Raw genomic sequence first — 25,146 nt, forward strand, 5'->3', positions numbered from 1 at the left:
CAAGCAGACTTCAACCTATTACTAAATTGTAAAGGACATGGCGTGAGCAAAGTACATGGTTGGCCTTGATGTATGGGTGAGACAGAACAAATGGATGCTCTCAGTATTGAAAGATCCCAACATTGGTGTCCCTTAGATAAAGAAGAACAGGAATTCCTTTAGGGAACTGGCAGTGGGTGGGGGTGGGGCATGGGGGTAATGGACCAATGGGAAGACAAATTTTGGGAGAATTGCAATGTGGACCAGTGGGGGCGTTAGACACATTGATGAAACCATAGATTTCTACCCCGTCAGCATCCCCTTCATTCCATACGTTTATTTAAGTCCTCTGAGTGGTCCTTTGGACAACCAAATGTAGCTTTATGGATACAAAGAGTGGAGGCTGAATTGAGTAAATGTAGCAGAAATCTTCTAGGAGAGCAACTTCCAGTCTTCAGACTTAAGCAGCGCTCCAGGGAAGTCTGAGCCTTATACTTAGTATTCACCTAGTAAACAACAACTTACCGAAGCATTTCCTCAGACATCTGTAAGCCACAGTGGTATATTGTCCCACAGCTGCTGCCCCAAATACGTTATCCTGTCAGCAGTATACAAGACAGATGTGTATCCTGTGGGCTCAGGGAGCACATCTGGAAAGCTCCAGTTATGCCTCAAAAAAGAGAATAAACACACAGAATAGGACAACAGATTCCTTCCACATCTTTTTCTGAGCCATTGTATCTTTTTGAAATATCTCCAATGACCTCTCTTAAATGAAATACATTTCTTTCCCTTCCTACTCTGCAAGTTATGGACAGAACCCGGGAAACCTTGGTAATAAAGATATTATAGAAAGGCTCCCTTCCCAATGTAAATGTGCTTATTTTATAATAAAGAAAGAGCCCTTTCTGATTTTCTTTTTGCTTGGATACCCCAGGTTGAGAGTCCTAAGGAAAAGCATCCTTATCCCACCACCCCCAAAGAAGATTTTCTTGCCCTGTTTCAGTCTCTATGAGTTTCTTTTGTTTCAAGTATTTTAATGGAAACTTCTTGCTTTATATTTCAGTCATTTCTGGACATATTCCACACTGTCTCACCATTCTCCTACTCTACCTCAGCATTTCTTTCCTTGTAATTAAGAAAAATAGATAAATGAAAACAACCAATACTGTCACTATTTTTCAATATAAACAAACCTCTATCCTTGAAGTTCCCCCATATTGTTTGCCGAAAGGAGCAGGGTTAAATTTCGTTATTTGTTTTCCAAGATCAAAGTTTATTATTAAAATCATTCACAAATCTTTTAAATTAAATTAAAATCATTCACAATTGTAATTGTAAACCATTCACAATGGTTTATATAGTTTATTGTATAAGTTAATAATTATTTAATATAATTTATTTAATATAATTGTGTCTTCCCCCTCCATAAGTTTATACAAATCTTTCCATATTTTTCTGAATTTCTCATATTCAGGACTCACTAAATGAACAGCAATAGTGAGTCAGTTAGTCACAAACATGTATCAAGTACTACTCAGGATGTACTAGCCAGGGGTGGAGAACCTGCTGCCTTAAGGTCACACGCAGTCTTCTATGTCAAGTACCAACTTTTGAAAAAACTGCACTTAAGGAACTAGAAGGCCACATATGGCCATAAGACTGCAGGTAACCCACTCCTGTACTAGACGCTGTGCTTAGCTCTGGGGATACAAAGAAGGGGAAAAAAAACCAGTCCTTACTTTCAAGGAACTTGCAATAATGTTCAGTCATTCTCCAGCCAATGGACACTTACTTTATAAACCTCTCTTTACTATCATAAAAAAGTGCTGTTCTGACTATTTTGGAATGATGAAGCTTTTCCTTCTGTGTTTGCTCTCCTTGGGGTATTATATAACCCAGTGACGGGATTGTTAGGTCAATGGATATGAAAAGCTTAGTCATTATTGCATAATTCCAAATTGTTTTTCTGGGCTATATTCTGCTACTGCTACTTGGAGAATAAAGAAGAATGCTTTCTTCTCCAAAGGTCACACTCCTGGATTCATGACCTTCCTCCTACTAGATTATTAACTCTATGAGGACAAGTAAGTGGCTGGGAATGGGGGCACACTTCTTTCATCTCTGATACTGGGGAGACTAAGGCTGGTGGATCTCTTGAATGCAGGAGTTCTAAGTTGTAATGGCCTAAGTTGATTGGGTGTACACACTAAACCTGGCACCAATATGGTGAGCTTTTCCTTCCCTTTCCGCCGAGAAGCAGGGGGCCACCAGGCTGTCTATTTCTGCATCCTCTAATTTCCTACCTACGGAACATTAGCACCCATATCCACTATTTAAAAGTATATATCTACCTACACTCCTTTAATTTACCATCCATTACATTTCTGCCTCAATTCCTCATTGAAGCATGGCAGAGACTCTGAGTTTGAAAGCTATAATGGTGAATCAGAAGCTCCAGGTGATTCTCCCTTGCTAGAAAGGCTTCAAGGAGAGGGCTGGCAAAAGATATTATACATTATAGTCCAAGTATCAGTGTGGCTAAGTTAGAAGAGGCTTGTCACTGAGTAGCCTACAGGGGGATGACCTTTTTATTCACACCGAATGAATATCTACTAATTCATACAAGAGTTTCAAACCACCCAGAGGAGAAAATACTCACATGAATGAAAGTATGGATCCCTGGAGTACTGAAGTATTGAAAGTACTTATCTCATTGAAGTTCAAGGGCATCTTAGAGCACAATTTATATGTAGATTAAGTGAATTCTCAGTGCACAGTTTCACATACTGAATTATCTTTGCATAGGTTAAAAAATGTTATCAAGTCTCTTATAGACATTTACTTCTTTCTCCCTTTTTCTCTGATAGACTTCACTAGCCTTCACCCTTGTCTCTTCTTCAGGGGGCCTGTCCTTGGTTACAGACTCAGACTTGGAGTCAGAATATTCGAGTTTAAATTCTGCTTCAGATACTTACTGGCTAGGTGATCCTGGGCAAGCAATTTAATCTCTCTGAGTTTCAATTTCCTTATCTGTAAAAATGGGATGATGATAGCACCCACATCACAAGTTTACTGTGAAAATTAAATCATATTTTATATATATATATATATGTATGGAGAGAGATTACATAGATATGTTTTATATATTATATATGATAGGTGTATACATAGTATTTTATAAACCTTAAAGAAACAGAAATGTTAGCTTCTCTTAATCTTATGTTGTTAATATTTACTATCCAGTCTGAAGGTAGAGCTACTCCTCACAACTCTCTTTGGATTTGTCAAAGGCATTTTTTTGTCTGGGTTTCAGGTAGAAGCTGCTCCCTTTGTAGACAACTAAACCAACCCTCAGATGGAATGATCTGGGATCTGCTTAAGGACATTCCTGGAATGAGCCAGCCTCCTCCCAATTCTGGGCACACAGTCACATACTTGGCTTCTTCATTCCATACTAAAAGGATGCTGAAGTTATTTTAAAAACCCATCTTGGTCCCAGAAAATATATTACAGAACTTCCCTTCCCTGCTTGTCTCTTCCATTCTGACAGGTTTCTAAATTGTCTGGTCATCATTTTAGACTTAGATTATCTTAAGTTCTCTTTATCTCTCTTCTGAATACTCCAGTTATGTTTAAATGCTAAGTTCTCCTCCCCTCACAACTCTTTCAAACATGGCTTTAGTATTTCTACAACTTCAGTTAAATTTTGTTGACCCTAACTAGACATAACCTCAAATCTCCAATTAATTTTTGCAAAGGACAAGTTTTCCCATAGGCCCAGAATTTAAACTTAAGCCCCTGCCATGGTGTTACTTATAACTACCAGTGTCAAAGTACAGAATGGTAGACTCATAGAGCTACACAGTTTAGTGGTCACTAATAGGACCTTAATGGTCATCTAATCTAACCCCAATCCAAGGTATGTACTAAGTCTATAATACCCTCAGTATGTGATCTCCTAGGCTCCATTCGAAGCTTTCCAGTGATGAAGAACTCATTATCTCTCAAGGTATCCCTTTTCGCTTTTGGACATATTTAGTGGTTAGAAAGCATTTCTTTCTATTGAACTAGAAGTGGCTGTGTATTATACCCACTCATGTTGCTATAAATGCCTTCCAACCATAAAACTGTCAACTTGCCTGGTATCTACTAGTTAAACTTTTAAAATTTCCATTGTATGTTGGATTATGCCTGGAATGTTTTTGAACAATTCAAAAACTCATTTTTAAAAAGTATCTGTAGATGTTTTGTATAGCATCTTGGCATTGTATTAATAGTGAAAAGTTCTAATTTCACTTCCAAATAAAAATATACTCACATACAAAATAAATATTTTTCAATCTATTCTCCAGGGCATTGGTCAGGGAAGATCACAGCAGGACCATTATCTCCCTTCCTCCAGATACAATATCTCAATTAGTGTTGTCTAGAAGCATACATGTTGTTAAGGTCGCTTACTTATATCACTGATATATATCACTAAAATCTCTAACTTTCTTTTTAAATGAATTGATTTCCAGCCACATTCTTTATATTCTATACTCATACCTATTCTCTATATCCTATACTTATTTTATTTGTTTTAAATCCAGGCACAGGATATTAAATGTGTGCATGTTAAATTTCTTTTTTCTACTCTCTCAGTTTAGCTTGCCTTGAGCTTTGCGCAGTTTTAGTTATGGATATCCAAAGTATACTGTTTATTGTTCCTAACTTTGTGGCTTCTACAAGGATGAACATCATTCAAGTGAGTATGATGGTGAGGCAGAAAGAATGTTGAGCTTAGAGTCAAGACTGGATTTCAAATTCCAGTCTGCTATCTTACTACTGAAATTACCTTGGACAAGTCATGTGAGCTTCCTGGGCCTCAGTTTCCTCAGTTGTAGGTGAGGGAATGGGACTGAATGACCTCTAATGGCCTTTCCATTTCTAAATCTATGATCCTATCTGAATTTTGAATATAATGGGGTCAAGGACAAAACCCACTACTCCATTAGAGACCTCTTTCTAGGTTAAAAATGATCCATTAATAAACATTCTTTGGGCCAAGTCAGTGAAACAGTTCTTAACCTAACTCAGTAGTCTACTACAGAATCACTATCTCTCCCAGAGTGGAATGACAAACTATTTCAAATGCCTTACTAAAATTTAGGTATCTATCTCTCTATCACTCCCCTTGCCTACTAGTCTAATAACATTAGCAATAGAGGAAATGAGTTTGTATTGGTATGATTTGATCTTAAATACATAATGTCTCTTCAAAGTCACCTCAATCTTCCAAATTTTGTAAATTTTATTGCTTTAATAATAAATTCAATAATTGCTTTAATAATAAATTCAATAATTTTGCTAAAATTGAAGGCAAGGCCACTGACCTCTTCTAGTTTGCCCCTCCTCTAGTCCTTAGTGCCTCTTGGATGCTCCATGACTTCTTAAAGATCACTAAGAGTAGCTCAACAAATACAATGGCAAATTTTTTTCAGTTAATATATATTAATATATATAATATATAGTTTATTATTAATTATTAATTAATTATTAATATTATTAATATATTATATATATACTATATATAGGAATATAGTTAATTTGGACCAATTAGCTTTAAATTATCTTATGGAGATCGCTAGATCTCCTCTTACCAACTTACTTTGTAATTTAATTCAATTCAACAAGGAGTTAGTAAGCTGGCTACCATATTCCAAGCACAGTGCCATGCTAGGCACTAGAGATAGAATGATAGAAATCAATCCTTGTCTTCAGAGAGCTTTCATTCCATTTATTCTTAATTAATGAATTTCATTTCTTTGGTTGACGGTTTTCTCTTATCTTTCCCAATCCATAGATTATTCTCCTTGATAGAGGAAATACAAGAAAAATGAAAGTCAGTGGCCTGGCCTGGAGACCCAAGAATCCAATACATAGTCAATTTGCAAAGTGCTTTAATTTCCATTATCTTCTTTAGAAATGTGTGTTAAGGACCTTGAGAAGTCAGGAGAACTGACTTGAGAGAAATCTGGGTTTAAGTTCCAGTTCTGTCATTGAGTCAGTGGCAAGTCACATAAGTTCTGTGTCTCAGTTCTCTCATCTATGAAACGAGGACAATAACACCTACCTAATCACTTAATGAGAGTGTTGTGAAGATAAAATGAGATAATTTATACTTTTGAAGAGAAGTCTGAGTACTAAATGAAGGTGATATTTTGTTGTTGCTACATGGCTTGATCCTAAACATTTTCATCACAATAAAGGTGCTTTAAGAAAACAAAAATACACAAATTTCCACAATCATATAAACAATGCAAAGGATTCACTGAGCTAAAAGTATACACTATGAGGGTAGAATTAAGGCAGCAAATATAGCTATTACTAGAACAAGGCACAAAGAACTAAAACATGAAATGCTCTTAAGGGAAAATGATTCCACCCATCAATTACCACCCAAATTCAAGTTTAAAAGTATACTTTTGAAATTATTAGGAGGTCTGTCATCATAACTGTCAAAGAGCATCCAAGTTGCTGTAAACCTATTGTATTGTCAGGGTCCCATTTTTCTTCCATCAGCAGGATCTTCCACCAACTTGACTGTGAGATTCCAGCTATGTGTTTTTTTCCTCCTTGTCACCTCCATCTCCTGAGTTTCTTGTCACCAGAGTCAGAACTTAGAAGAGACAATGTGAATAGATGCCTAGGGAACAACAAACCCCATAGGTACTGTTTAGGAATGCTTTTAAAAATAGTACTTTTAATGAAAGCCCTCAATAAAAAAGTAACACTTTTATTTTTTGTTCAGCCATTTCAGTTGTGTCCAACTTGTTGTGACCCTATTTGGGATTTTCTTGGCAACGATACTGGAGTGGTTTGCCATTTCCTTCTCCAGCTCATTTTACAGATGAGAAAACTGAGGCAAGCAGGGTTAAATGACTTGGCCATGTTCATAGAGCTAACAAGTGTTTGAGATCAGATTTGAAGTAAGGAAGATGAGTCTTCCTAAATCCAGGTCTGGCACTCTATCCACTGTGCCACCCTAGCTACCATGATACCCAGGGTTTTAATTTTCAGATAGAATTTTGAAGGTTTACTTAGGGTTTCCTAATGTTTCATCCCTTCCCTGATTGCTTCTTAACTTTGCCTATGGAGATGGGACTGAAGTTTCTACTTCTCCCATGCTCTGCTCCCTAAAATCAACCCACAACTCTCATTTTAAAAGCTTTTAAAAACTATTATGCTGACAGCTTTTAAGTATTTCCGTACAACAGAGGCCTTATAATCTCATCATCTTCATTTCCCATCTGACTTCATTCCTTTGGACTCCACCATCATAATTCCAGGAATCTCACCATCAGGAAACTCATCATTCTGCAAGATTACATCAGACTTGGTGTCCATATCTTACCAAGGACCTTCAGTAGCCTCTGTCCCTTGGATTAGAGGGCTAGAGGGTGGACCAAAGATCTCCTCCCAAGGCCAACATTTAAAGATGGCTCCAAGGCCAACCATCTCTTCATTTCCCAACCCAGATATACCCCTTTGGACTAGACTTCAACATGCCCCTGAACCTGTTACCTTCCCATCCTCCTCTGCCTCTCCCTCTTCCCACTTTTCCATTTCCTTTTGAGTGTTGTCTCTTTTTCATATTTTTTTTTGCCAGCATCTAGTACAATTCATGACTCATAGCAGGTGCTCAATCAACATCTACTATTTACTGACAACAATGAAAAAAGTAGTTATATCTGACATTAATATAGATCCCTAACTGATCATATCTTCTCATCCTATGAGATTTTTGTCCACAGTCTTCCTTTTCTCTAACAATTTTGGGTCCTTGTGAGGTCTCCTTTCATGAAAACCAGTGTAGCACTTATATAGTGATCTATATGTGAAAAATAAATAAAGAGTCACTATTGTCTACACTAAGACATCCAGTTAGATAGGCAGGCTATTGAGTTAGTAAACAACAATAATAATAATGGCTAATATTTATGTAGTACTTACTACATACCAGGCCCTGTGCTAAGTGCTTTACACAACCCTAGAGGTGGGTGCTATTATTATCTCTATTTTACAGATGAGGAAACCGAGGCAAACAGATTTTTTTTAAGTGGCTTGCCCAGGGTCTCACAGGTAGCAAGCATCTGAGATTAGATTTAAACTCAAGTCTTCCTTATTCTAAGACTAGTTCTTTCTGTATCCATTGTGCAACCTAAATGCCCCAGCATATATCTTGGGATTTAAATCTTCCAGGCACATATTTACATGAGTGAACTCAGATAAGTCATTGAAGTTCTCTAGATTTCAAGTTTCCTCGTGAAAAATGGGCAAGTTAACAGTTCTCTGGACTTCAGTTTCCTTATATGTAAAATGGTCATATTACTGAACCTTTCTGGACCTCAATTTCCTTGTCTACAAACCTTTCTGCTCCTCAGAGTTTTCTTATTTGCAAAATGAGGGTGCCTTTGACATAACCTTCCTACTCTAAATGCATGAGCTTATGAGCTGGGTTCAGAATCGGACAGGAACAATTGAGCATGGTGGATCGCTTTTGAGAAATTGTATAGTTCTTTCTCTATACTAACTATATAACTAACTACATAACTATATAGCTCTAACCCTAAATGATACCAAGCTGCTCCCTGACATGAAAACTCATGAGTTAACACCAATATTCTTCCAGTGATGCTAGGTGGCTGTGATCATATGAGAAATTTGGAAGACCCAAAATTGTAGGTGACTCAAGGGGCAATGAAGAGATCCATGTTTGGCATAAGTAGCCTGGAGCATATCACTAATGACAACTTATATGCAAATATTCTTGTCAAAGACCTAACAGATGATTGAAAAAGGAGTTGGACTAGTCATGTAGTATATAAGCAAGAGAAGACAGCTGGACAGCAAAAATGTTGTATTCATACCAACGGAAAATGAAAGAGGCAAGATGGCGCAGTGGATAGAACACTGGGCCTGAACACAAGAAGAGCTGATTTAAAATCCAACCTTAGGTACTTAGTAGCTGTGTGACCTTGGGCAAATCACTTTACCCTGTTTGCTTCAGTTTCCTCATCTGTAAAATGAACTGGAGAAGGAAATAGCAAACTACTCCAGTATGTTTGCTAAGAAAACCCAAATGGGGTCATGGAAAGTTGGACATGACAATTTATTGAATAACAATAACAAAATTTGAATTCCCAATACCTAGCATAGGTATGCTCCAGGGCTGGCACAAAGTAAACATTTAATAAGGACTGGCTGATAATGTTTACCTGACCATCACCATTTCACAAATGAAGAAATTGTGAGTTAGAGGCAAAGTGACTTGCCTGTGATCACACAGCTAATAACTATCAAAATCAGAATTTGAATCCAGGTCTCTTGACTTCAAGTCCAGCATTCTTTTCCTTGTACTGTGCTACCATTTGTCAGAGATCCATTACTATAAGTTCACTGACATATACTGGCCATACCTATGCAAATAGGCTAAGTACATTTTTTTTTTTATCTTCTAAACAAAATCATTAAACACAATGAAGCCTGAGACTGTTTTCTATATTTAAAAACGAAGAATGTTATAATTGGAAAGACATTATCGATGATCTAATCCAGTCCTGTTACTTTAAGAATTAATTCCCAAGGCTAATTTGTGGCAGAAATAGAATAAGGCCTCAGGCCCTTCAACAATTTACTAGTCCAGGATTCTTTCCTCTACTCTGCCCTTTACACAATACTTTGCATGTAGTAGATACATGATATTTGATTAATATTTGATTATATTTATATATTATTTATACTATATGTTATTATACATTATTATATTAATATTTGATTAATTGTTCCATATCTATATGCTTTCATGTTATCCTCTCCTGGCACAGGTTACATTTTATGAAAGCAAACCAAACCAACATTTTTTACCCCAGGAATAAATATTTAAATACTATGAGAACCTTGACCCAGATATCAGGGATGTTCATTTTTTCAGTCTTTGTGTCCAACACTGATTCAAAATGGTTTGACAGGAGTTTTTAAACCCAAGATGAGCTGTTGTTCTCTGTCAGGTTTTTGGATCAGAGAAACTGGTTAGCTTAGCTTTCACTGGATGGGTTCCCATTTAGTGAGGTCTCTAGTTCTGCTAAAAAAGGTCAAATAATGGAAATTCCATTCAATAAGCATGTTCTGTGCCTACTACATGTAACATGATATTCTAGGTACTGGGGGTAAACATATGGAGACCAAGAGAAAAATGAAAGTGCCTTCCCCCAAGGAGCTTATATACCATTAAGAACCCCCCAGTTCTTAACCTGGTAGGCTCTGAATTTGTTCTTTAAATATTTTGACAACTGTATTTCAGCATAATTAATTGGTTTTCTTTGTAATCATCTATGGGTTTGCGGCCTGGCAGTTACCCTCAACCTGGCTTAGTCTATCAAACTAAGATGATTTTACTGGGGTTTGGACACTGCATACACTGTAGCTTCTTGGAACTACATTTTCTCTGCCAACGCTAAGTAGCATGAGAAAACAGATATTATAAGTAAGTCAGGGCTGGGGTTTGGAAAGGCATGAGTGTGCTTGGAGAAGGGAACCGGAGAGGTAAGAGAAGATAATGTAAACTCTTGGGTCAAGATTGTGGAGAGAGGAAAATGAGGCCATAGCAAGTGGGTAGATAAGTGTGTGTGTGTGTGTGTGTGTGTGTGTGTGTGTGTGTATGTGTGTGTGTATCTGGTGGGTAGAGTGACTAGAGATTGTAGAGAGGAAGCAGAATAGGTTCAAGAGGAGTGAGGCAGACAAAGAGATGAAAGGATAACAAGAGAGGAATTTCAGAGTTCTGGCTGAAGGAGGAAGAATAACCATAGTTGATGATGAGATCAAGGATATTGCCACCCCTTCACATGACAAGTAGATGGCACAGTGAATACAGCATTCAACGTAGAATCAGGAAGACCCAAGTTCAAATCTGGCCTCAAACAGTAGCTTTGTGACTTCAGGCAAGACACTGAAACTGTCTGCCTCAGTTTCTTCAACTGTTAAAAGAATAACAATAGCACCTATCTCACAGAGTTGTTGTGAGGATCAAAAGAGATAAAAAATTGTAAACTGTATATAGAACAATGCTTGGCATATAGTCAGCATTTAATACATGCTTGTTTCTGTCAAAAAATTAGGAGAGGCCCTGTTTTCCAGAGCTAAGACTGTGCCCTGAACTTGGCATAACAATAATCCTTTGCACTCACCCCCATGGATAATTGTACCCTCTGGCAAAATTCCACATAATTATTGTATTGCTTTGACCAGCACCAGGTATTCTCTGAGCTTGGACAAGCACTGGACAAGCTCAAGTACTCATGTTCTGGTCATGAAGCTGTGCTATGACTCCAACCTGTCTCGTTATTGCTGTCACCGCTCATTGTCAGGGCTATAGCTCACTGTGTTGTCATTGGTGTAAGTATCAAGGTTTACCCACACTAAAGGAGGTCCTCCCACTAGGGGAAAGGCCCCTGCACATGTGTCTTCTAGATCTTTTCTTGCTTGCAAAGCCGTTTCCCTCACTTTGAAATTAAACTCCTTTTTGATTCCTGACTCTCCTATCTGTAACCTGCTCTGTTTGGCTCCAGCCATCCCCAGGTTAGAGGCTGGTTCAGTCCAGTTGACATTTTCTTCTCTTCCCCAGTAAGGTAAAGGGAAGGTGAAGATCCCAGGAGTAGATGCAGTTGCTGGCCCTCGGTACTTGAGGAGATGTCAACAAGAGTATTGAAATTCTGAAAGAATCTCTGGCATAGGCTGCTATTATGAGATTACACATACACGTATACACACATACACACATACACACATATACATACATACATATGTGTGTGAGTATATATATATATATATATATATATATATATATAAACACAAATATACACATTGGTTGGTTGGCTGCTGTCTTTCATTCTAGAAGAGGACCAAAGTGCCATCACTGTGCTAGAGTCAAGTTTCAACGTGTCCAGCTGTGGCGGATCAGACCAATATAAGCTTGGAATGCTCTACCAAATAGTCCGTGTGAACGTTTGGGGTGGATACTCTAAATTTACACATCCTGTGTTTCCTTTGAGATGTTTCAATTTTGGTTTGCTCTTGGAGCATATACATACATGAACACACACACATGTGTGTATACATGCATGTGTATACACATAGACAATCTGGATTTAAGCCTCACCCACACATATGTGTATGTGTATATACATACATACATACATATATACATATTATACATATATAGTTGCTATTTTTAGTAGATGGAGGGGTATGTGTGTGAGGTTCAAAGCCATGTGCTATAGGGTTTCCTATAACATTCCTTCCTAGTTCACTTTTGCTTTGAGACAGTTGAGTGTGGAAAAAGACAAGGAACCTGCCTGTCTGTATAGGTTTGAAGATCAGATCCTCCCCATTCTCTGGACTGAATTTTCAGAAACATCTCGTTTCCTGCATTTACCACAGAAAATCACTAGAGGGAGCTTTCTCCAACTATCTGAATGCTCCTTGAGAGAGATCAGATAGGACTACTCAATGCACACTTAGCCTGCAATAAAGAACTTCTTACGTGCAAGGAAGCCTGTGGTGGCTAGTGCTGCCAAAGGGAGCCATGCAGGCTGCTTCCTCATGTCTGAGCCACCCTGTTGAAAGTTTTGGGCCAGGGATCTTTCAATAATAACAGAAATTCTTGCGAGGCCAAGTGTCTGTGATCTCCCACAGCATACATCAAAAAACAGAGAAGTGGCAGCTCCTCTCCAAGGAGTATAGACATGTCAGTTTTCATAATTACAAATGCCCACGTTATAAATCTAAGCCAGAGCCACTTAGCGGCTGTGAGACCTTGAGCAAAAACACTTTGCCTCTATAGGACTCAGTTTCCTTGTGTATAAAATAAGGAGGTTGGACCTCTAAGGTCACTTCTAGCTCCAAATCTGTGATTTTCCTATATAGGGCAGTGCAAAGAGGATCTATACATCTTTCAAAACTGGGTACATGCAAAGAGGAAAAATAGGATGGAGTATTACTAAGATAAGACTATACTTTATAAAGAAAATCACCAGAGGTATGAGGGAAAAGGGACAAAAAGGCTGGTTAAAAATCTCCCTCATTAATGCTAGCCATTGTCTTTTTTCGTGGGTTAACTTGTGTTTCAAGAGTGAAAATTTAACATAGAGTATCCTGAGCTCGTAAGGGCTCTGAAACGCCATCCATTTAAAATGAAGCACACAGAACTCTCCTCCGATACCAGGCAGGATCTATCAGTATCACCATCATTGAGTTTAATGAATTTTTATGGACATTAACTACACTAGGCACTGTCCCAATTGCTTTGCATTATTTTTCATTTTCTCCATCTCTACCCTGGACTCCAAAGGAAGGACTCTCCCTTCCTCTTAATAATGTAGACAAAGGCACATAATATTGATCTCACTGCAGTACAGAGCACTGCTAAAATGCTGAAAGCCAATTACTTTGTACAATACTGTACAGTAAATTTTAGGATAGGCCAGGCACAAGTAGCCATTCAAGTATTTTATAAGAGATGAGGCCATAAAAAGATTGTTCTCCACCAATCCTTCTCTCGCCATACACCAGTTGGGTCAAGCTTTATTGGTCCTCATTACCAAGGTAGACTGTGATAAGGAGTTTGGAAACCATAGTAACTTATAATGACAGAATTGACGTTGCTGTGAAACACTCATGGCTCATATGGCTCAGTACCACACATTAGCCATTAAGGTGCCTCTCTAGCTTTCTCTATGAGGGCTTTTTTCTTTCTTTTTTTTTTTTTTTAACAGGATCTTTCTTTCAGGGCTTTACAAGACCACAATACAAATTCCCTGAGGGAGGTCCCTCTCCCAAATGAAGTAAATTTCACTAAAATCAATCAATCAATCAATCAATGAGCATTTATTGAACAGATACTAGGCAAGGCATTCGGGATAATACCGAAACAAGAACAAAAACAATAATTCACCTTTAAAGACTTCAAAAGTCTTTACATGTGTTGTCTCCACTGATCTTTATAACAACCTTGTGAGTTAGATACCATTATTATCATTATCCTATTTTCAGAGGAAGAAAATGAGACTGAGAGATTGGCTTGCTGTGGTCACACAGTTTCTAAATGTCTAAGGCAGAATTTAGCTGAGACCTTCCTGATTCCCAACCTAATACTCTTTCACCATGATGCAAAAGTGAAGCAATTCCCTGCCCTCAAGAAGAAGCTTCTTTCAGCCCTACCCCTGAGCTAATGATAGAGCATTATAAACTGCATATCAAGGTATATCATTTTTATTCCATTTAATCATCTGAGTGCCAAAACATTTTAAATAGAAGTAATTTACAGAATTTTTAAATCTCATTTTAAAAATCTGAAACCAATTGTTTGTCTCCTATGAATGAATTTTTAAATAACAACTTATCCTTTCAAAGATTTGGGGCCTTAATACTTCATATTTTTTTTGAACAAAGGTCTTAATGGATTATTAAGGCTCTGATTAAACCAGTCTCGGGGAGTGAAATGTAAGACAGTATTCTGGTTTTGATAGGTTAAATCATTCCTTTGAAAAGAGTTGTAGAAGCAGATCAGATCAAGACCCCAAAATTTTTGCTCTTGTAACTGACTCACCCTAGAAGCCTATTTGCCTTTTAATCAATATGCCATATGAAAATGCATCATGAGATGACTATATGTACTTCCACGTGATTTGTGCTTTATATTACAGTTCTTCACAGGTAAATCATGTCAGGTCTCTCCCAGCTTTATCTTTGTACTTATTGTACAATTACATCTCAAACTTTCCATTAACACTGTACCCTCCTCCTTTGTTCCTAGCCCTTTTAGCTCAGCCTGTCAAATTCTCCTTTCAAAGTCTAGTTCAAATGTTTCTTCTCCACTAAAGCATCCCTTAATTTCCAGCAGAAATCATTTCTCCCACTCTCAATTATTATGTAGCTCTCATTTAACATTAATGTGCTATAATATTATTTGCATGTTTTGAGAGAGTGTTGCCTAATGGATTCAGTCCTGGGCCTGGAGTAAAATTCTGTTTTACTAGCTATGTGAGTATGAATAAGTCACTTAACTTCTCTCTGCCTCAGTTTCCTCATCTATAAAATGTAGCTAATGCCTAGAGCAGCATGGAGTATTGACTCTGGGATGAGCATTGACCTTGGAGTCCTAAGGACATGGGTTCAAATTTTTCTTTTGTCACATACTTGCTGTATGACTCTGGACAAGTCACATAATTCAGGCAATTCTCCAAGACTGTGCCAATCTACCTTGGCACAGGGAGTACCAGAGTCCCTAGTAAATACCAGGAATTCCTATCAATGAAATCACAGGTCTAAACAAAACAAAATTTATATCTATATCTGTATCTATCTATCTATCTATGTGTGTGTGTGTGTATACATATATATATATATCTCTTAAGTTTTGGAAATTATTTGAATGAGGTAATATATGAAGAATGCTTTGAAAACTTTAAAACCCTATATTTGCCAGTTATTTTCATTATTAATTATTATTATCATATATCATCTCTATTAAATGGTGAGCTCCATGAGGCCAAGTACCATGCCCTGAACTGTACTACCTCACCTTGCATATGCCAAATAATTGCTTCCTAAAAACATTTACCAGAATGTAGACATGACATTGGCATAAAGGACCAGAGATGATGAAATACTTTTTTCTGTTCCACAGAGTGTTTTCATCTTGAAAGCCTAAAAATCCCTGTGTTTTTAGAATCTGGAAACTTAACAACTGATCTCTGACTTTTTCAAATAACTAGACAGATTGCTAAACCATCCAGGCCTTTGCCTACATCAGTTGCAAGAAAAACTGCTGTCAGCCTTTATCAAATTGCTAGTTAATCTTTAGAAACCAAATTAGCTTCATCATTTCAGATGCCCCTTTTTCAAATGACTCAGTTTCTGTCAGTGAAATTGACAACAGAGACTGGCATGCTATTCTTATTCAACCCTGATCTCTGTTGTTTAGTCATGTGCCTTGGTCCAGCACTGCCAGACATAAGCAGTCATGTTGTATTGAGGGTTTCATGGAAATTTAATTATGGAAGTGCAGCCAGCAAAAGTAGGGAGAGGCTTTCAGCCAATTAAGTGGAGACATTGATCATTTGGTGGAGAGGGTCTCACATAAGGATCTCTCATGACTCTGGGAGTTGTGTTTATTTGGTGAACAAAGAAGTTAGTGCTGCTTTCCCAATAAAATATGATTTGTATTTACACAGGGTCTTCCTTTAATGGATTCTGAGTCTTTTAAAAGCTTCAGCTGATTAACCCTCCTCCCATACCTGAGAAAATGGAAAAAGGCTTAAGATGATATAGTCAAACTAGGTTTGAAGCCACTTCCTGACAGCTGATGGATTACAAATTCAGAATAAAACATACATTTTCAGACATAGTCCATGTATGGATTTATTGTGCTTGACTATAATTCTCTGTTATAAGAGAGGTTTTTTTTTTATTGGTAGGGAGAGGGCAAAGTGATAGTGAAGCCCCTTAAAGAAGAGAAAAAAGAAAAAAGGGCTATCAAGGCATGTTTAAAATGAACAAAAGATAGAGAAAAGCAAAACAACTTTTAAATTGCATGAAGAGAATTATGCACTTTAAAAATTGTACTGTGTTAGAGATTCAAGGCTTTGTGTCCAGCTCTCTTTTCTATTCTTCTTTATATATGGAAATGTTCATATCTGTTGGTGTTTGTCAAGTTTGAATAATTAAAACTAAAAACTATTTAAAAAGAAAAACAACATGATAGGAAGTCTCACCAAGATTAGTGCTAAGTACATTAATCACCACTTGTGTTCCTGCTAAACTCCTTCAGAACCAGGAATGCTATAAGCAAAGGGAAAATATATGTGCATACATACATATATAGAGAAATATGCCTATATATGCATACACACATATACATGTACACATGCATACATACACATATACGTATATACATATGTACACATAGATCCAATTTTGGGTTGTACAGCTGTCATAATGGAGTCATTCCAACTTCCTTTTTAGCATTTGGGGATAGACTGGAGCCATGAAAACTTTGACAGATCCACGCAGATAACAGATGCACATGTGGGTTTGTTGATAGAAGTTCATGGAAGTAGCATAATATATAGAAATCATAGACTATTAGACTGAGCTGAAAGGGTCCTTAGAGATCACCTAATCTAACCTACTCTTTTTACAGATTAGAAAAGTGAGGTCTAGAGAAAGAAACCGAGGAATGGCCGAGAATGATAATGGGAAGTACTTCTGAAGTAAGGAATAAAGAGTACTTTCTTTAAGAATGAGTGGGGTGCACCATTTAGCCAAGATAGAGACAAGCTAATTCTACTAACTTTGGTGTGGTCTACATTTATATGATATAGAAGAAGGCAGAACAAATAGCATACTAGAAAGAAGAGTGAATCAGTAAGACAAAGGCATGGGGCTAGTGGAAATAATGCTGTTTGGAGTCAGAGAACCTGGGCTACCTTGGGGAAGTCATTTCAATTTGGGGGCCTCAGTTTCCTCACTTAGAAAATGAAGGGGTGGGAATAGGTAGCCTCTAAGCAGCTTTAAATTTACGTGTGTACCAGTCCTGATATAGCTTCCAACCTATTGTCTAATAATGCTTACTAAAGAAAAGTCATCTCACCCTTGAACTTCAGTCTCATTCTTTGGATAATGATTATAACATCTGTCCCTTCCTTCTACCTAGTCCCCTTGTCCCTACTAGAATATGGAAGGATGAACATCTGACTGTAAGTTCCTTTGAGCTAGGGTCTTTCCTAGCTCCCAAATTTTATAATTTTATGAATTGGCTGAATTTCCAACTGTGAAGTATTTCTGGAAGCATTTCTTTGATTTTCTTGTGCTAGTAATAGAAATTTTTAGCTATTCCTTTTCCTGTTTTTTTCCCCTTTCTGTCAGTAAGAATGACATTTATTGAGCACATGTTGTGTATAGGGCACCATACCAGGTTTTTTTTTCCTGTTTCTTAAGGCAATTTTGTTTCTCTGCCTCTACCATCTTTCCCCCACTTATTTCATATGCAGCCAAACTCTTTAAATGTACTCTTATTAGCTCTGCTGAGGATGGGAAATACTGTCAGTTTTGATTAATCTCTATTTCTTAGTTATAAGCATATTGTGGTTGTATGATTCCAAAATAAAATTTATTTTGCAATTTGCTCTATGCTAAAGGTCATGACTAAGATAGCCTTTGGCTCTTTGCCTGTGTTCTAAATCAAGTCCAAGTTCTAAAAATTCATCTTTCTGGTGGTGAAGCTGTTGGTATCTACCAAAAACAGGTCCTAGCCATTCTAAAGCTTTAATATTTTCATTTTCACCATCCACTAAAGACAATGTGGTATAGTGTATAAGCAGCCTTGTCCCTGGGAAGACCTGAGTACAAGTCTGAGTCTGGTGTACAACATCTAGCTTAGGTGACCCTAAGAGAATCATTGAAAACCCTCAGTGGTCCCAAACAACTAAGACCTTAAATTGCAGAATTGTTGCTCTAGACACAATTTCCTTCCTAGAAATTTTTACACTAAAGGAAATCAAAGATTTGGACCCTCCTCAGCATCCCCCACCCATTCCAATATAGCTTTATTAAAGCTAAATGAAGAGAAAATGAGAGAAATAGATAGGGACAAGGATGGGGAAGGGGGGAAGGATGGAGCTGGGTGTACCTCATTCATAGTGATGACTCTATGTATGATCCAAACTCCTTCAATGCTTCAGGACTGAGGTTAAATCCTATATCTCTATAAAGCTTTCCCAGGTTGAGGTAACCTACTGTTTATTTGAATATCTTTTATAATCATCCTTTGTATAATTAAATCAGGAATGAATCATGAAGTGATATCTTTCTATTGTTTACTGGAACCACTTTAAATCTTTTAACGTTATTTAATTTAAATTTAATGTATGTCTGGTCTCCAACTTAATTAGATGTTTCTTGAGGACAGGGACTAAGCCTTCTGTTTCACTGTATCCCTCCCACCCCCTCACCATCTCCTACATATAGGACAGTTCCTTGCAAAAAAACCCAGGAAATCAATAAATAATTGAATTGCTTTGCAAGCTCTGAATAAAAAGGTGAAATGAAATATTGAATAATCCTATCCTAGACAATTTTTTAAAAATCATTGACATAAAAACATCCATTCTGTCTAAACAAGAGTAATAACAGCATTTCAGTGACAAAAATGACCTCTGGAGATAGAATTAATGGGGATGAATGCCATCACCTGTTTAATAATAATGGTAATAATAATAATAATAATAATATTACCAATCTCAAAACTTTCATGTAGTTCTCTGTGGTTTGCATAACAAGCTTTTGAAGGATGTATTGCAAGTACTATTATTCCCACTTTATAGATGGGAAAACTGAGGTTCAAAAAGTTCAATTGACTAGATTGTAAAGTTTGGTGGATTGAGAAAAGGTTAAATGAATGAATTTAATGACAAGTCATTAAAGGTTTTATATCAGCTTGAAGGGAAGTCTCTAGTGGAATGTTCCAGGAATCTGTCCCTTGTCAATATCATTTGACATCTTTATCAATAACGTGGATGAGGCCATACACAATATGCTTGTCAGGTTTGCAAATGACAAAAATATAGAAGGGATGGTTAACATAACAGATGAAAGAATTGGGATCTAAAAAGCTTTCAACAGGTTAGAATTACTGGCTAAAGCCATTAGGATGAAATTTAATAGAAATAAATGTTAAGTCCTATACTTACTTTAAAAAAATTCACAATTATGAGATGGGGAAGAAATGGTTAAATAACATTTTATCTTGAAAAGATATGAGGGTTTATTGGTCTTTAATTCAATATGAGTCAACAGCATGACATGCTAGCTAAAAAAATTAATGTGTTGAAAAAGGTATGGTGTCTACAACATAGACGGTGGAATTACACTTTTTAAGAAGGACACTGACCAATTGGAGAATAACCGGGATGGTGAGAAATAGTGATATGATTCCATACACAGCAGTTTAGCCCAGATAAAAGATTATGGGAGGGGAGGAGGGATCATGATAATTAGGTTCAAGTATTTGAAAACCTATAATCTGGAAGAGACTCATTCTTTCTTGCCCCAGGAGAAAGGAGGAAGAGCAATGGGTAGAAATGCAGATTTAGATTTGATGGAATGAAAAATTCTCTAACAATTAAAACTATTCAAAAGTGTGATGACTTGCCTTTGGAATTACTGGGTTCCCATTAATTAATTAGGATGTGAGGTCTAGGCCATTCATTATTAAACAATTTGTAAATATTTATTGAGTTCCTGATAGACAGATGCAGGGGAATACAAAGTTGAATGTGTTAAGATTCTACTTCCCAAGGAGTTTGCACTCAAGTTGGGTAGACAAAATGTGAATACGTGAATTTCTAACCAATGCATCTTTCCTGATCCTCCCATGCTTAAAATGGTCTTTTGATTTTTTTCTTTTGTCCCCTTAAACTCTTATATTGCATTGTGTTTATCTATGTACTTGTTGTAGGCTCGTAGGATCATAGAAGTAGAGCTGGAAGGGGTCATGAGGTAATCTACTTCTATCCCCTTATTTTACACATGAGGAAACTGAGGCTAAGTGGTTTGCCCAAAGTAGTAGAACTGGGATTTAAACCCAGATCTTCTGATCCCAAATCCAGCTCCCTTTCAACTGAATCATACTGACAACAGTAACTAGGGACTTTTTGGTTGTTGATTTTTCATTTGTTTTACCTTATAATGTTATTTTCTAGTATAGTGTCTTAAGTGTCATGAGCAGTAGGTGCTTAGCAAGTGTTTGCTGAGTGAATGAACATGGATGGATAATATAAGGCAGTTCTGCTGTTCATCCTGCCTTTCCAAGAGGACCAGTGATGTCTCAGATTAATGTTTTGACTTGTGAGTGAACTGGATTGAAGTAAGGTGGAATGGTACAAAGTTGTCAGTCTCACTCTCTTCCTAAGATATCAAAGTCCAGTGGCGAGACAAAAATCAGGACAGCTGGTAATGACCTGGGATATAGTGGGTGACCTTGGCATCTTTGATGTCTGACCAAGTTCTAAGTGCTTCACAGAGCCTACTTCAGCTGCCTCCATAGCTATTGTAGCAAACTGTTCTCATCTTCCTGCTGTACAGGGCAAGTTTTCCCATATTTGGGGTAAACATCCCCCAAGTTCACTGATCGATCTGAAGCCTGTAGGTTACCCTCCACCTGGTTTAGCCTGTCTATCAGGAGAGTTTTACCTGGGTGTGACCACTGGGCATGTGGAGATATTGGTAAGAGTTGGATGAAGGTGGACTACTAAAGGTGGATAAGCAGCCCTTAGAAGGGCTTGGCAAGGCCTCACACCAGAGGTGTTAGTCCTCCCTGAATACTCCATACACCTTTCCAAGGCACAAAGTAAACAGTAAGTGCCATTTAAATGTCATGGACAATCAACCAACCAATAAGCATTCGTTAAGCACCTGTTAGGTGCCAGGCACACTTCAAGGTTCTGGGGATACAAATACAAAGAATGAAGCAAAATCTAAAATTAAGGAATTTAAATTTGAGTGTAGGAGACAAAAAGTACATGTGTAAGTATTTGCATAATAAACGCAACTATAACAAACACAAAGTAGCTAAATACAATGTAGTTTGGGAGGGAGGGGACTAGTAGAGGGAGCAAAACAAGGAAAATAGTACTTGAGTCTTGAAAGAAGATAATAATTATAATCATAGTAATTCAGTTGGTATGATAAAGAAGGCAGCCAGGTGGCACAGTTGGTGGAATGTTGGGCCTGGAGGCAAGAGAACCTCAGTTCAAATGCAGTCTCACTTGCTGTGTGGCCCTGGGCTAGTCACTTAACTCTGTTTGCCTCAGTTTCTTCATCTATAAAACGAACTAGAGAAGGAAATGGCAAATCCCTCCAGTACCTTTGCCAAGAAAACCCCGAATGGGGTCACAAAGAGTTGGAATGACTGAAATGACTCAACAACAATGGTAAAGAGTGGCGTGATGGAGGAGGTGATATTTGAGAAGGTGGAACATTATAACCAGGGGAGAATGATATAATCAAAAGAAGAAAAGAGGTAAAGTGAACATATATTAGGTGGGCCACGAATAGGTAAATATGACTGGAGTGTAGGGTTTTAGTTGATGAGTAAAGGATATAGCCATTGACAAACACTGTACTTCAATGCTTCAATCAATCAACAAGCAGTTATTAATCACCTATTTTGTGCCAAGTACTGTGAAAGACAGAATCATAAAGATGAAGCAAGAAACCCCATCCTTGCTGTCAAGGAATTCATATTACCTGTGGAGGAACAAGGATAAAGAGAAAATGAAATCCCATCCTCTTCCCTGCAGAAGGCAATTTCTTGAGATCAGTCTTAATGTTTAGTCATTCTATTCATGAGTTCTCTATGCTGTCTGCCTTAATGCACCCCTAAAGACACACCAGTAGATAACTGGAATGTGGCAAGAGATGAATAAACTCATTGCTAGCTACATTAGCAATCTAGAGAGTTGGCAAATGGGCTGACAACAAGTGTAGGGAAAGGAGGATTTGATATGATCTTTAAAGAACTGAGCAATTGTTTCCTCAGCCTGACTACTGATGATAAGATTTTCAAAACCTTGATTTCTGGGGTTCCTCTGGTTTCCTGCCTTACATGTATTCACCACAATTACCTCTCAAGCTTACATTTGAAGTTCAGCCTTTAAAACTCATTCACTAATCCCATGTCCCTTAGAAAATATGTATACTGCCATTTTCAACAATCTTGTCAAAAGCTCTGTCTGGAAGTCTCCTCTTGACACTCTCAACAGCAAAACTGTCCTCCTGGACCTGTTCTTTGGGATATTTTCTTGTTGTTTTTGCTGTTGACAAATCACACTAGTGTCCTTTCAGTTTCTGACTGACAACCGTGCTGAGTACTTGTAGTCCTCCTCCTAGTTCTGAAACCTGTATCTTCTGTCCTCCAACCACTATTCAAATCAAGGTCTTTACTCTCTTGAACCTAGACTGCTCTTACAACCTAATGACTTGTTTCACTGTTTCTAGCTTCTCTATCTGCCATAGGAATCACAACAAGAATCACATTCCTAAGAAAGATTTTGATCATCTCTTTCCTTCTCCCCAAAGCCTTCAATTTCTTTTGTCTTCCAATTAAAATTCCTAATCATGGGCTTTAAGGTTTGTTTCTTTTTTAATGGTTACAGATTCTTTTTCTAGAAATAGATTTTTGTTGGAGTTGGGGTGAGGTAGAACATAACCAATAAGGTGAAGGACTAGACATTTTCTCTGATGCCCATGACCCTTTAAACCTCTTCAAAACTGAAAGTGTGCATCAAAGATAAGGTCACTTCAGCCATCTCCAGGGTCTAAGGTAAAGGTAGACATTGTAGCCTGAACCAGATTAAAGTATAATTGGGAAATATTTAACAAAATAAGAAAAACCAAAATAAAACATAGATTCATCAAATCTGTGTCTACTGGAGATCTGTCATGTTGACTTGACTGTAGAAAGGCTGGTTTGGCATGCAGTAGAACCAATCAACAAAGCCTCTCCTCACTCTCTCATGGATATGTATACACCATTATCTTTGAATTGGTTGCAATTGGTATATTCATTACTAACACATTAAGGATCTTTTTAGGAAAGATCTGTGATTTCCTCTATAGGGGAAATTGGCAAATATGAATTGGGAGAAATGATTATTTCTCTAAAGATTAATTATTGAATTTCATTGAACTGAAGGACGTTGTTGATGGATGAGATTATCCATACCTCAGGGGTACATATCTTTCAATCCTAGATAGGAGACCCCACCCAACTAGAGAACCTGACAAAGAATTTAATCTAAGGTGATTTCTGGACCATTCAGGAATGTCTGGATTTTATCTAGATTGTGCAAGGCAGGGATAATCTGCATAAGAAAAAAGTCTGTCCAGGACTGAGTGATCAGTCACATTCCCCAACTCCTCATTAGAATAGCACCACCTCTTAATATAATATTTATTCTTCTCATTCATTGTTAAAAAATCAGAATTGATTGCCACCCTCAGTAGGACCCACACTTCCAAGGGTATATAAATATTGACTGGGTTCCATGAGGGGTCTTTGGCATTGGAGAATTCCACTGACCCTTTTATTAATTATCCACTGGCATGACTAATTATTCGGAAACTCTCTCAAATTTTTATATGTCACAGTGTTCCACTTCCTTCTCCCATCCTTAAACTATAATCATCTTATCACTTCTTAGCCAAGTCCTCTTAGATTGCAAGAGGAACATAGAGACTAAGTGACTACTTACAAAGCTAGTAAATGTCAAAGGTGGGATTTGAACCCAGGTTTTCCTGATTCCAAGCCCAGCACTCTATGTACCTCATCATTTCCTTCCCTTTCTCAGAACTTTATAGTGGGCACTTGATTGCATTTTTAAATTACTACTCCAGATCATGGTTTTTAAGTTCTTCTGCCAGGTACAATTTTTATAATTCCTTTGACTCCACTCTCTAACCATATAAAAACTGACAGTTTATATGGATATGCTTACATTTAACAAATTTCTTCCATTATATTTTAAACTCTTCAATGAATGTAACCATATCCTCTCCTTTCTTTGTAATTTTCTTCAGTTTTATTTATTGTGTTCTCTACAGAATAGGAGTGAAATAGATGTGGATTGCCCAATTCACTTCTCACAGTATGACTTGGGCTAAGACATTAGAACTGACAGCAGGGACTAGCTGTTGCCTGTCTTTGTATCCCTAGTACTTAATACTGTACCTCCTGGCACATAGTAAGCACCCAATAGATGTTTATTGACTTGGTCCTTTGACTCTTCTCTTTCAATCTGGGATAATAAATGTCATCTACCTCACTTCCTACAGAGAATATTGAGGATCCAAGAGAGAACATTGGGAAAAGGGGGCATTTTTACAAGGTCGCTCAGAGATAAAGCAGACTTGCAAAGAACTTCTCACATGCCTCATCTCCACTCCACACATAACTCCTTTAATATGCATCTGGAGCTGACATCCTTGTTCTGTCTGAGTTTGTTCAATATCCACCCAACAATGACATGCCTGAGGACCGAGTAAGCGCTCCTCATGTCTAAAGTT

This window comes from Notamacropus eugenii, chromosome 2, assembly GCF_028372415.1.
Source record: "Notamacropus eugenii isolate mMacEug1 chromosome 2, mMacEug1.pri_v2, whole genome shotgun sequence".
NCBI classification, from domain to species: domain Eukaryota; kingdom Metazoa; phylum Chordata; class Mammalia; order Diprotodontia; family Macropodidae; genus Notamacropus; species Notamacropus eugenii.